This window comes from Taudactylus pleione, unplaced genomic scaffold (assembly GCF_031769625.1).
Source record: "Taudactylus pleione unplaced genomic scaffold, aTauple2 ptg000061l, whole genome shotgun sequence".
NCBI lineage: Eukaryota > Metazoa > Chordata > Amphibia > Anura > Myobatrachidae > Taudactylus > Taudactylus pleione.
In genome coordinates this window covers 8,843,161-8,856,643 of record NW_028284463.1, presented here as the reverse complement: position 1 = coordinate 8,856,643, position 13,483 = coordinate 8,843,161, and positions in this window count along the sequence as shown.

The window sequence follows — 13,483 nt, the reverse complement described above, 5'->3', positions numbered from 1 at the left end:
TAATGACCATGGTTTTCCCTGGTATGTCAGAAAACAGCACCCTATTTCTGATCAGAAATTCCTTAACTTCCTGCTGTTGACTGGCTGACAGGGTTTTTGCCACAGCCACTGCGGAAACCACGGGCCCTGGGTTTACTGGAGGGACTCGGATGGCTGACAGTGCTGCTCCATCCTTCCAGCATTTTATAAGATTTACATAGTATATCTGTTCTGGCTTTCTTTTCCCTGGCTGGAAAACTTTAGAATTGACCTGCCACACTTTTTCTAAGATTTCAAAGGGTCCTTGCCATTTAGCCAAAAGTTTACTTTCTACTGTGGGAACCAACAACAACACTCTGTACCCAGGAGCAAAGTTGCGTAAGCAAGCATTGCGGTTGTATACCCTCTGCTGTGCCTGTTGGGCCTGTTCCAAGTGCTCTCTTACTATCGGCACCAAGCAGCAATTCTTTCTTGCATTTGGGAAACATGCTCAATAACTGTTTTATACAGACTGGACTGCCCCTCTCATGTCTCTTTGGCAATGTCAAGTAATCCCTTTGGATGTCTCCTGTACAATAAATCAAAAGGGGAAAACCCTGTGGGGGATTGGGGAACCTCTCTTATGGCCAACATCAAATAAGGTAACAAGTAATCCCAATCTCTACCATCTTTCGCCACTACTTTACTTAGCATGTGTTTTAAAGTTTTATTAAACCTCTCCACTAACCCATCGGACTGGGGATGGTAAACAGAGGTTCGTAACTGATCAATTTTAAATAGGCGGCATAACTCTCATGATTTTTTACATAAATGGGGTACCTTGATCAGTCAGGATCTCCTTAGGTATTCCCAACCTGCTAAAGACATGGACTAATTCTCTAGCAATGGTCTTGGTTGACATATTATGTAATGGTATTGCTTCCAGGTACCTGGTAGTGTAATCCATTATCACCAGAATATATTGATGGCACCAGGCAAATTTCATTAATGGCCCAACCAAATCCATAGCTATTCTTTCAAACGGAACCTCAATATTGGTAATGGAACCAGGGGACTATTGAAATGTGGTCTTGGAGCATGATACTGACATTCAGGGCAGGATGTACAATAGTCGATACCTCTTTATGGACCCCGGGCCAGAAAAACATCTGCATAATTCACTCAGTGGTTTTCTCAACCCCTAGGTGGCCTGCCATTATATGACCATTGGCCAGATCTAACACTGTTCTTCTGTATGCTTTGGGATCTATTAATTGTTCCACAATATCTTCCCCTTCTTAGTCACCTCATACAACAAATCCTGCCATGTGAGGATATGACAAAGGACTATCGGGGTCTATGGGTTTACCATCGATCACCTTGACATTCTCCCTGGCTTTTACCAGAGTAAGGTCATTTAACTGCTCCATGGTAAAGATCTCTCTTCTGACCTCTAAATCAGGCAGACAATCAACTGGCTCAATAACACTTCCCACCTCAGTGGGAGGCACATCACTTGGCAAGCCATCATCACGCTCTGCATTCTCTAGTTCGCCAATCATACTAGAAAAAGGGAACATCTCTGACTCTGAAGAAACTTCCTATGCCACTACATCAGTAACCTTCTCAAATGGGTCAGGGTGATTTACCTTGGTGCAAAATCGGCTTTCCCGCAACTTCCAGAAGTGAGCAAAGTCTCTCCCCAATATTGCATCATACATTAAGCTGTAATATGGGCAAAGCCACCACATTGGAAACACTGAATCACATTATAATCTAGTCTTTATGGGGAAGGAACCTTCCTGGCCTGGCTGGCCTGTCTTCAGGTTCAATACCCTCAGTCTTAAGAACATTCCATCGCCCAGCACCCTTCTCCCCTAGAACAGTCTTACCCGTGTTGATGGGAGTTTGCCGTTGTGCCATTGGGGCTCAGTGGGGCAGACTCAACAGATCCTCAGCCAACACATACCCCTCCACCAGTTCAACTAACTGGTATGTGGACTTAGGGTCTGCATGGCTCACCCACTTACACAGAGAGGCAGGTAGCGATTGCAGATACCAGTCCATCACAACTCTTTCGACGATCTGTGGTCCTGTCAGCATCTCAGGCTGTAGCCATTTTGTGGTTAGATGGATGAGGTCATGAATCTGTGAGCGTGGAGGCTTTTCCATTTGGAACTCCCAGGGGTGCAGTCATTGGGCATGAGCAAACGAGGTGACCCCCAAGCAAGTTAGGATCTCCCGTTTTAGCTTTTCATAGTCCTTTGCATCAGCCAGGCACAAATCATAGCAGGCCTTTTGTGGTTCTCCAGACAGGAAGGGTGCCACAAGACTTGCCCACTGTTCCTTAGGCAAACTCTCCCTTTCTGCAGTTCTCTCAAATGTCGTGAGATATGCCTCCACATCATTACTTGGAGTAATTTTCTGTAAAAAATGACTGGTGCATATGGAGCGTGTGTGGATTGGAGGGTCAGTGGAACCATCTCCAGACCGGGCTACCAAGTATTGTACTACCTCCTGTATGGCCTGGCTGTTTTCCACTATGGCCTGGTGGGTTTCATCGATGGTGACTTGTTGTTGCCTCTGGGCTGCCTCCAAGGCCAATATTTGCACCTGGGTGGATTCTTGCTGAGCTCTGGTAGCTTCCTGCTGAGCCCTGGTTGCATCTTGCTGAGTGGACGTAGTTGGAAGCAAGGCTTTTACCACATCCTCCTTGTTGTCTTTAGTGGTTGGCTGAAAGCAGAACCTGGCCTCTCTGAGCATCTGCTGATGCCACTTTCATGGATTCCACAATCTCGTGCCTGTCCCTTTAAATTTTAAAGGAAAAAAAAATTCTTGCTGCAATTTTCAGTGTTTGATTGCCTGCATTCTCCACCAAATGTGACACAATCGGGATAGGGGTCCCTCTCCAGGGTAGATGCACTCCCTCTTTACACACACAGCAGCCGTTGAAACAGGATACAATTCTGGGGTTCTCGTGCAAGCTGGTCGGAGCAAGTCTTTATTGCACAGGACACATAAATAAAACACAAACAAAATCCTAACCCATCCGGGCTTCAACTAGACAGAAGTTCCCTCACTAACAGAATACTAAAACAGGTTCAAGTCCAAAGTACCTTCTGGTTTGTAGGAAACAGTGTCTCAGAGCAAGCTAACCTGCGGGCCTGCTCTCCCAGGTATGAGACACTCAGCCACAACTAAACCTAGCTTATCATAGCCATTTCAAGGTGCAAGCCCTAAAGACCTGCTACCAGGCTGAAAGGCCCAACACCCGGAGTGGCCTGTGGATGGAGCCCTCCCTATCCTCACATCCACACCCCCAAGACCCATTCTGACTTTTCACTAAAGCCAACTCTCAAACCTGTTTGTAAAACAGACTTCTCCTGGGGGCTAAAACACATAGGACAGGAATCTGGGACACATTTAGAAGCCATTCAAAACTGTTCCAGTGCTTTTGTCACAATAACTATTAGGGTTAATGTAATGTGATCATTTTTACACATTCATCTGTTGTTCAAGTTTTGTGTGTGTCCTTGTACAGTAGTTAGTGCAACATATTTTGCTTTTAGATGTTGCCGAACAAATCTGTGCAGGGAATGTAGTGACATTTGCAGATACATATTTGTTGAGGATAAAAAGGTCAATAAGGTTGTTCTCAAGACACCAGCTGGTGACCTGGTCAGTTCACATAGCTAAACATATCAAGGGGGAATTCAATTAGCCCCAGTAAGTTAAAAGGTGCTAATTGATGGCCAGCCCCTATTTGATTAGCCCCACTTATCAGGGATTTTTGTTAGGGTCTCCTGAAACCCATACGGAAATGTGAGTTACTGAGTGATATCACGTAGAGAATGAATAGGTCCGTGAAGTGCCCATTTTTAACACTTGTTATAAAAGGGCTCAGGTGAAAAAGGGAGCCAAATTGAATAACCTTACATGAAAAATACAGAGACTTCCTCCCCTTTTCACCCATGAAAAGTTTTCACTCCTTACTGAATTCCCCCTGTCACAGAACATAGTCTTAGCTGCCCATACAGGGTTAAACATTCCAGCTTCCTCAACTTCTAACACCATGAGGTCCACGCTGCATTTATTTAAAATTGTGAGCCATCTACGACTAAATTCAGCATTCTTACGGCCTATTGTTGGAACATTATGCACTCAATAACCTCTGGGAATTATTTTTTGTTGAGAGTAATCTGATAAGGTTGATCCATGAAGTAGGAAATCAATCTCTCATTTCCTCATTTTCAGAAGATGATGGTATACTTCCTCCGGGGAATTTTCTGTTCAAACAAGAACAAGAATTTTTCTTTACTGATTCTAATTTTAGTAAACATATTGTTTGGTATATCCGCCATATCGATGATTGCTTTATGTTGTGGAATGGTGGCGAAGAACAGTTTGGCATTATGATGGAACAGATTAATCAACTTCCATTTCCAATAAAATTTAAATATCAAACCAGTCTGGATTCTATCTTTTTTGGATGTTAGAGTTCAACTATGTGAAGGGCAAGTATCCACCTCTGTATTTTATAAGCCAACAGACAGAAATACCCTATTAGAAGCTAACAGCCATTATCCAAAGGCATTAAAGACTGGATTACCGTATTCACAGATGCTCAGGGTGGTGCGCATAACCAGCGATGCCACTGATCTACGAGATGCCTTGGATACAGTGGTCAATTAATTTAAGGAACACGGGTACAGTTTTTCACATCTTAATGCCACCAAAAACAAAGTCCTTGCATCCACCAGATCATCCTTACTTCAACCAAAACTATCCCATTCACATGACAACAAGTTTATATGGTCTACTAGATTTCCACAGCAAGCCCTATCCTTCCTCAAGCTAGCAAAGCGCTGTGGCCCATTGTCACCACTGATGTAAGCTTACCAAGTCTTAGATACACCAAAACTATGACTCGTTACAAATGGGGGAAAAATCTATGTGACCATCTCGTCAAAGTGGATATCACCAATTATAAACCCAAAGTGGGCCTTTTTGGACAAGTTAAAAAACCGGGGTGCTACCGCTGTCCTTCTTGCACTACCTGCAATTGCCTCATCACAGGAACATCTTTCAAGCATCCACATAAAGATGTCAGCTATGAGATATGACAGGTTTTGAATTGGCGTTGCACCATTCTGCTATATCCAAATCCATAGCTGGCAACGACATTGACCAACCCGTGGCCAGGCATTATCGACAACATAACCATCCATTGGCAACATTATGCTATCAAATAATCAACCAGATTCATCTCATGTCTAGAGGGGGTGATAGACATGCAGCCCTCTTAAAACTAGAATCACAATGGATTTACAAACTTTGAACTCTTCAACCTAATGGTCTTAATGACAAAATCAACTGGAATGCTTTATAAGCATCTACATCTAGCCTGGATGACATACTTCTATAGTATCCTTAATTGAACCGCACAGTGTTTTTGTGCATAACATCAATTTATTGAACTCCAATTGTTTTGCAACATTTAGTTCTTCTAGATACTTATTTGTTGACATTTTTCCTCATTCTCCTTTGATGTTAGCTTTGCTTATTTTGTCATGTTTTGTTTTCATTCTTTTACCAGTGCATTTTACATTGGATATTTAATTTAGCTTGTTGATTTTGTTTTTCTTGCTTTACATTTATTCATATTTACACATTGGTTTGTTTGTATTTTATTTATGTGTTCATTTTTTATTATTTTCATTTGTTTATCTCTTTGTCATTTTCAGCCATACAACATTTACACTAACACTCTTATTTTCAGTATTTTTTTCTTCTCTTTTCCCTCATTTTTATCTGTCTCATGCCCCTTCCTTTTTTTCTTATTCATTGCACTCTTACAGCTACACTATTGCTTTGCCGCTTATCTCACCATGGTGTTTTTCTCTTCCAGCATCGGAGCTTGAGACAGCATTGTGGGTTGTTGTGGCAACCGCTGATAACACAGTCGTGATGTCATTGGAGCTGCAATGCACACTTGCTGGATGCCACTCCTTGTTCTCCGATGCAGGCGATTTCATCCTTATCTCAGTGGTATAAGGTAAGCTCCCCAATGTGTTTCTTGTTCTTTGATAGGGTGTTTCTTTGCTTTTTACACTTACATCTCCTCAGCCCTGATGAACATGACAAAGGGGCGTGTGAGCCCCGAAACATTGGCCTATTTTAGACAAATGGTCTTAGTATTACATTTTGCATTTTCACAAATCTCGGAGTGCCGCTGGTTATTATATATTTTTATATATATATATATATATATATAAAAGAGAAAAAGGTATCTGCGCTGGTAATTATATATACATATGACACATTAATGGTAGAAAAAATGTAAATTGAATTTATTCAAATGTGAACTGCAGTTCAATAAAACATACACACATGTAACAAGTAATTGTTAAAATCGCTACCATGGATAATACAAACAAACAAATGATTTAGGTGGCTAATTCAGAAAAATTGTATCCAATAGTTCCCAACAGCTAACTTAGTATCCAGTGAAGCAAATGTCTAAAAAATACGATTGACAATAATGTTGGTACAAAAGGGCTATCTGATAGTAGGTATATGGATATATGGCTGATCAGTGTCACAGGTCACTCTCTCATCCTAATATGTAAAGTCCATGGACTAAAACTCCTTACCCCGTAGAAGCTCACAGGAGAAAAATGTACCGGCAGTGGTGTTCAACTGAGTCGTGCCACTCAGGTGACTCCTGTCCACACTTTGGGTGGATAAATGGAGATCCGTTGGTGAAAGGTGCAACGTGATGCACAGATGGTGTTGATGTAAAGCTGGATAGTGCCAATAGAACAGCTCCTGTACACACCGTAAATGGAAGGGCACCAGCCCGTAAGGAGAGGACACCGCGGCACAAGAGTTCCAAGAAGAGACGGAGACCAGCAGTGATCAGTTGGCACATGTCTGTCCTGACAAGCGCAGGAGCCCGGCGGCTAAAAGGGATGGAGTCAAATAGCCGCTGGGTGCTGTATAAACGGCTGCCAGGAGCTATGCACACGGGGAACCCAGGTAGCTTACACACTGGACCAAAGTGTAAGGCAGGAGTGTGTGATTTGGTCGGCAGTTCACTGGTTCCTTGACGCATTTCTCCCCTATACAGGGGTTTTCTCAAAAGGCAAATGGCATATATATATATATATATATATACATACACATATATATGCACATTACAGCACACTGGCACTCCTTCACTCAATGTCAATGGTCATATAGCCCCAAATTGCTCCATTGCTCTCCAAGGAGGACAGCACCCCCAACTCGGTATGCAGACAATATTCAGGCGGCACTCGGAGACTGATGAAAATAGTACCCTCAATGGAAATAACAACTATGTTCTCCTGATGAAGGGGTGCAAACACCCCAAAATGTTGACTCACAAATAAATTCCTTCTGTTGAGGGTATTATTTTCATCAGTTTTTGAGTGCCGCCTGATTATTGTCTGCATAATATATATATATATATATATATATATACAGTATATATTTATATATACAGCCATACTCACAGTTATACACTTAGTAATATGGGTGGAGCAGAGCTTGAGTAGAACATCTAGAGGTAGCCATGGATGACGATGGCAGATATGTATTATAAGCACTAAGTGTATTATAACATGAAGTGTAGTTTTTGAAACAATTAAAAAAAACAGTTATCTGCATTAACTGGACTGAATATCTTCTATTCCTTTTCATTCCTGTAGGTATGAATTCTATTCCCAAGCTGCACTTTCTTACTACTGCTTTGCAATTCAGTCTCACTCAGATCAGCTGTGTTTTTTAAAAGTATGTTATCCACTTCCATCTAGCAAGCTACAATTTGTTACCTACAAATTGTTAAATTGTTACCTACATTTCTGCCTCTTGGAATGTATCTTTGTTTGCAAAGACTTTGGGTCTGATTTAAAGCCGCTCGCTATTTGCTGTCGTTCGTTTTCTAAAAAGGGGTGGCTATTCAAATGAACCTTTCGCACTTTGTGGTCTGTTCACGCCTCTAAGTCTGAAGGAGCGAGCAAAACTTGAGGTTGTAATTTTGAAAAATACGCCCCCTGGCCGCTCGCACCATACGTCATGTCAGCTATTTAATAGATTAATCGAGTACATCGTACAGCGTTTGAACTGCTAGCTATTCTTGAGGTTGTTTTTTTCAACCGCTATTTTGCGAGCAGTTCTGATTAAAAAAAAAACAAGTGACGTGGTCAATGACACTGCTGTATTAATTATGCACTCCCTTAAAATGCCCGTTTTGACCTTTAATCACGCCTGCGTTCTGAATTTCACTCCCCATTTTCAAACACCTTCCCCTGTTACCACCCACATACGCCTCCTTCTGTCACTCAAAGTAGCAGGCATTTGCTAAACAGCGAACAAACAATTTTTGGCTGCACTGACAGGTTCGCACATGCATATTCCAATCCGTACGCATGCGCAGCTGTGCGAACATCGGACAGAACGAACGAGCGGCCGCTTACGAGCGCCTCTGAATGAGGGCCTTTGATATAATGACTTGATTGTAATTGGTATTACCTGGGTGGGGGATGTTGTTCAGTGAAACCTACAGCCATGGCCAAAAGTTTTGAGAATGACACAAGTATTGGTTTTCACAAAGTTTGCTGCTTCAGTGTTTTTAGACCTTTTTGTCAGATGTTACTATGGCATACTAAAGTAAAATTACAAGCATTTCATAAGTGTCAAAGACTTTTATTGACAATTACATTAAGTTTATGCAAAGAGTCAATATTTGCAGTGTTGACCCTTCTTTTTCAAGACCTCTGCAATACACCCTGGCATGCTGACAATCAACTTCTGGGCCACATACCGACTGATGGCCGCCCATTCTTACCTAATCAATGCTTGGAGTTTTTCAGAATTTGTGAGTTTTTATGTTTGTCCATCCGCCTCTTGAGGATTGACCACAAATTCTCAATGGGATTAAGGTCTGCTGAGTTTCATGGCCATGAACTCAAAATGTAGATGTTTTGTTCCACAAACCACTTTTGCCTTATGGCAAGGGGCTCCTTCATGCTGCAAAAGCCATTGTTTATCACCAAGCTGTTCTTGGATGGTTGGGAGAAGTGCTCTTGGAGGATGTTTTGGTACCATTCTTTATTCATGGCTGTGTTCTTAGGCAAAATTGTGAGTGAGCCCACTACCTTGGCTGAGAAGCAACCCCACACATGAATGGTCTCATATAAATGAAAGAAGAAAATCAAATGGTGGAATAATAAGAATTAAGACAGACAGTGAGAGTCTTGTGGAGGGAGACAAGTCCATAGCAGTTCATCTAAATGGTTACTTTGCTCGGTATTTACTACAGAAGGAGAGGGAAAGGGGCCACAGTTAAGTTGCAAAGATATACATGAGGTAGATACAAGTATACTTACAGAGGAAAAGGTCCTAACAGTACTGAAAAATTGAAAGTGGACAACTCAATGGGGCCAAATGGGATACATCCAAGGATACTAAAAGAGCTTAAAGGGTTGCTGGTAACACCAATAACATAATAATAATTATTATTATTATTATTTTATTATTATTTTTTTCAAATCTGTGTTTACTAAAGTCAGTAGTACATACAATCAATCAAATGGCCAGATATGGTCTAAGCAAGAGACATTTATACAAAGAAAAAAAAGGAGGAAATAGATGGGATAAGTTTTACAAATAACATTTAAGTTATAATAGAATCATGAAATTATAAACTGTCCTAAAATTATAATATGAAAAATAGTGGGTACAAAAAACCCAAATATAAACCAGAACATGAGAAAAGAAAAAGATTAAAAGGAAACTGCAGACAAAAAGAAAAGAAAAGAAAAGAAAAAGAAAAAATAAATAAATAAATAAATAAAATAAAAATAAAAATAATGGGTCGCTTGTGTCAGCTAAGAAGTTGTAGAAGGAGGAGGGGGGAAGTGGCAGTAAAAGCAGCATAATCTGAAGTTTCTTTAAAGCTTAACCAAGGATACCAAGAGGTAGTAAAGTTAGAGGAGGTCAATTTTAAAGAGAATGTTAGGTCCTCCATAAGCATTTATTGATCTATTCTCTGGAACCACAAGAGATAGGGAGGGAAACCGAGGATCTCCAAAAGCACAGTATGGTCGCTCTCGCAGCATTCATCAAGTGCCGAATTAGGGTCTTTTTAAACTGTGATATGAATATATCCATAAAATTAAGAAGCCAAAATTCAGGTGTGTTTGGTAACGGGAGACCAGTGACAGTTATAGATCACCTCTGCACTGTTTTCCAAAAGTCACTCAACTCCTAACATTGCCACCAGATGTGGAGTGGGGAGTCCTGTGTTTTATTACATCGCCAACATAGGTCTGATGGTTTTGGAAACATCTGATGGATGTACAATGGACATCGATACCACCTAGAGAGAATCTTATATTGAGTCTCTAAAACTTGCAAAGAGGAAGAGTTAGCAAATGTAAAACTAAATATCTGTGACCAGTGCTCATCAGTCAACTCCCCTGTCCGTTCTTCCTGCCAGGCATGTACATAAGAAGGCAAGCCTACAGTTGGGGTTACAAGACACATCTGATATAGTAAAGAGATAAGATGTCTAGGTGGGGCCTCAGCCATGCAGAGAGATTCAAATTTGGTAAGAGTGCATCTCTGGCTATCAGTATTGAATGAGAGAATATAATGCCAAAGCTGGAGATAAGCCCAGAATTAATTAATTAATTAAAACTTTTGCACAATACTGTATATGTAGTATTTAAAAAAGAACGCGCTCAAAAATACCTTTAAAATAAAACTTTCCTTAATGGAATATACATTTTAGCCCAGGACATTATGTCATAGTTAATGAGAGGTTCGGGAACTGAGCTCCTGCTGAAAAGAGCACTGTATACATGATACCAGTATACAATGAGATACGTATATCTCACCATCATGTATAACAAGACAATTCCCAGGGCAACAGATTTGTTACTTAACTACTTTATTGAAAGGCATACAGTTCACAATATTCATTGTGGAGGCGACATTGATCAGAAATATTTTATGTATGCAGATGCAAATAACTACATAACTGGGTGCGAAGTTTGTAACAAGCAGTGGGACACCAACTAAGAGTAATGTTTTGGTTCAAGCTGGACAGGTTGGTGGTGTCTTCTTTAACTTGATGATTAAAATGATATTTGGCTGGCACATAATATTCTCCATCAATGAGGATCAGTGTGAAGGTCTTTTTTCAGTAGGTCAATGCCTACTTTACAGTAAAATACTCTGTATATTTACAAATACATGTGAGCCTCTGAATCCAGGCATATGATCATGCAAGACATTGATAAGACCATAACAGACTGTATTATGGCTACAGTACAGATAGCATTCTTTCCTGCCCAATGGGCAGTTCTTTACTGTAAGAACCAGGACATTAACCAGAACATGGTTTGATGGATATAGGAGAGTGGTTAATTATGAATCAATGAGGAGTTAGCGGCAATGCCACTAATCTCTGAAGAGCTCTAATGATTTCATTATTGCGTAGACTATATACAAAAGTATTTACCATAGGGATCACTTTTGTATACAGCACACTCATGATCTGCTCTAGATTATTGTATTTTTCTGATGGTGGCATAAAATATATGGATATACCATTAGCATAGTACATGATCATGATGGTGAGGTGGGATGAGCAGGTGGAGAAAGTTTTTCTCCTTTCATCCCTTGATTTTATATTCAATATAACAGTAATAATTTTTTTTGTATGACATCACATTGATGAGGAATGGACAAAGGCCAAATAACACGATGTTAACATACATGACAATATAAATCATGGTTGTACCAGAACAGGAGATATTAATCAGAGCTTTAGTATCACAGAAGAAGTGATGAATGGTGACAGAAGGACAGAAGGACATTTTAAGAACTGAAACTACCCACAACATTCAGTTTAAACATGCATGTAGTCAGGTCATCATCACAAGCAGGATATAGATCTTCTTGCTCAGTATCTGGTGGTAGTGTAATGGATGACAGATCGCAATGTATCGGTCATACCCCATCACAAATAAAAGTGTAACCTCTGTGGTAGAGCCTATAATGAAAAAAATATCTGTGTTGAACATTGTGTGAAAGTTACTGTGTTATTCTGAGATTGCAAAATGTCCAGCAGTTTGGCGACAGTTACTGTTGTGTAACACATGTCTACAAAGGACAAGTTACAGAGTAACAGATACATGGGGGTGTTAAATGTGAATCCAAACAAATGACTGTAATTATAGCTGTATTCATCAGGACTCCAAACAGATATATTAGGAAACAACCACTGAAAATAAGGGGTTCATCACCGGCTTTCATTAAAAATGGCAAAATGTGGAAATTTATAATAGAAATGTGGTTCTCCATGAGATTCTGTCACCAGTCTACAAGACAATAATTATAATATATAAATATATAAGTTATAACTTATAGAAGTGCACACACTTTTGGTTTTGACTTTGATAAAACCACGCTCAAGTATTTCAGTTTTGGTTTTAGATTTCTTTAAAATTGATAAAAATTTATAAAAACATCTAAAATCATATAATTTGGACCAATTTACATGCAACCCAAAACAGAAATTTGTCTTTTAAATCCTAATTCCGAACTTACAGCAGACCCGAGCTGGGACTTGGTTATACTTAGAATCCCAAACGTGGCCTGTCCTGGAATTTGATTTGACTTGGAACCCCTCATTTCAGAAGTGTTCATTTTTCAGGAAAACCATACCACACAATTCTAGTTTTTACATACTGTGTATTCATATAACACGTTATTTAAATTTGCCACAGAGCTGTAAAAAGCTAGATAAACTTGACATTGATTGTAATGTGCATAGTTGACACATAATTAATGAATTAAACTGATTAGGGACATCTTTTAGAATGCAAAATATTCTTTCAAACTGAATTTCTTTTAGAAAAGGTGCATATTATTTTGTCTGCTAGCAAAATATGCACATAAAAGTAAGTACATTGAAGAAATTAGAGCATATTCTGTAATACACACATATCAGGGGGAAGAACTGATACAGTTAGATACCCATGATACATACATTTTGCCCTTTTGTTATCTATTTGCAAACATGAGTTCCTGACACTCTGCTACCTGAGTGCAATCCTCAGTTCTTTACAGGTATTTCTGAGCTCTTGCTACTGTACTACTCAATCCTGAGCTCCATGACTCTCTTCTACCTGAGTGTATATATTTTAATACTGTGCATCTTTTAAATAATTGATGCCTTTTTATTGTAAACCCAAAAAGACATACTGTAAATACATCTTGCATGTATTACAGATTGCTATTGCAATTGGCTTAACATTTTAAAAAAAATTTATAACTACTTCAGGGCACAAATATCAATTATATTAACCATATATGAGTTATAATTGAGATACATTTATGTGCTAACTTTAAAATGTTGTCATTACCAATTTATTCTGTACATGTTAAATCTGGATAAAGAATATATTGATCAGTGCTCTTAATGTATAAATTT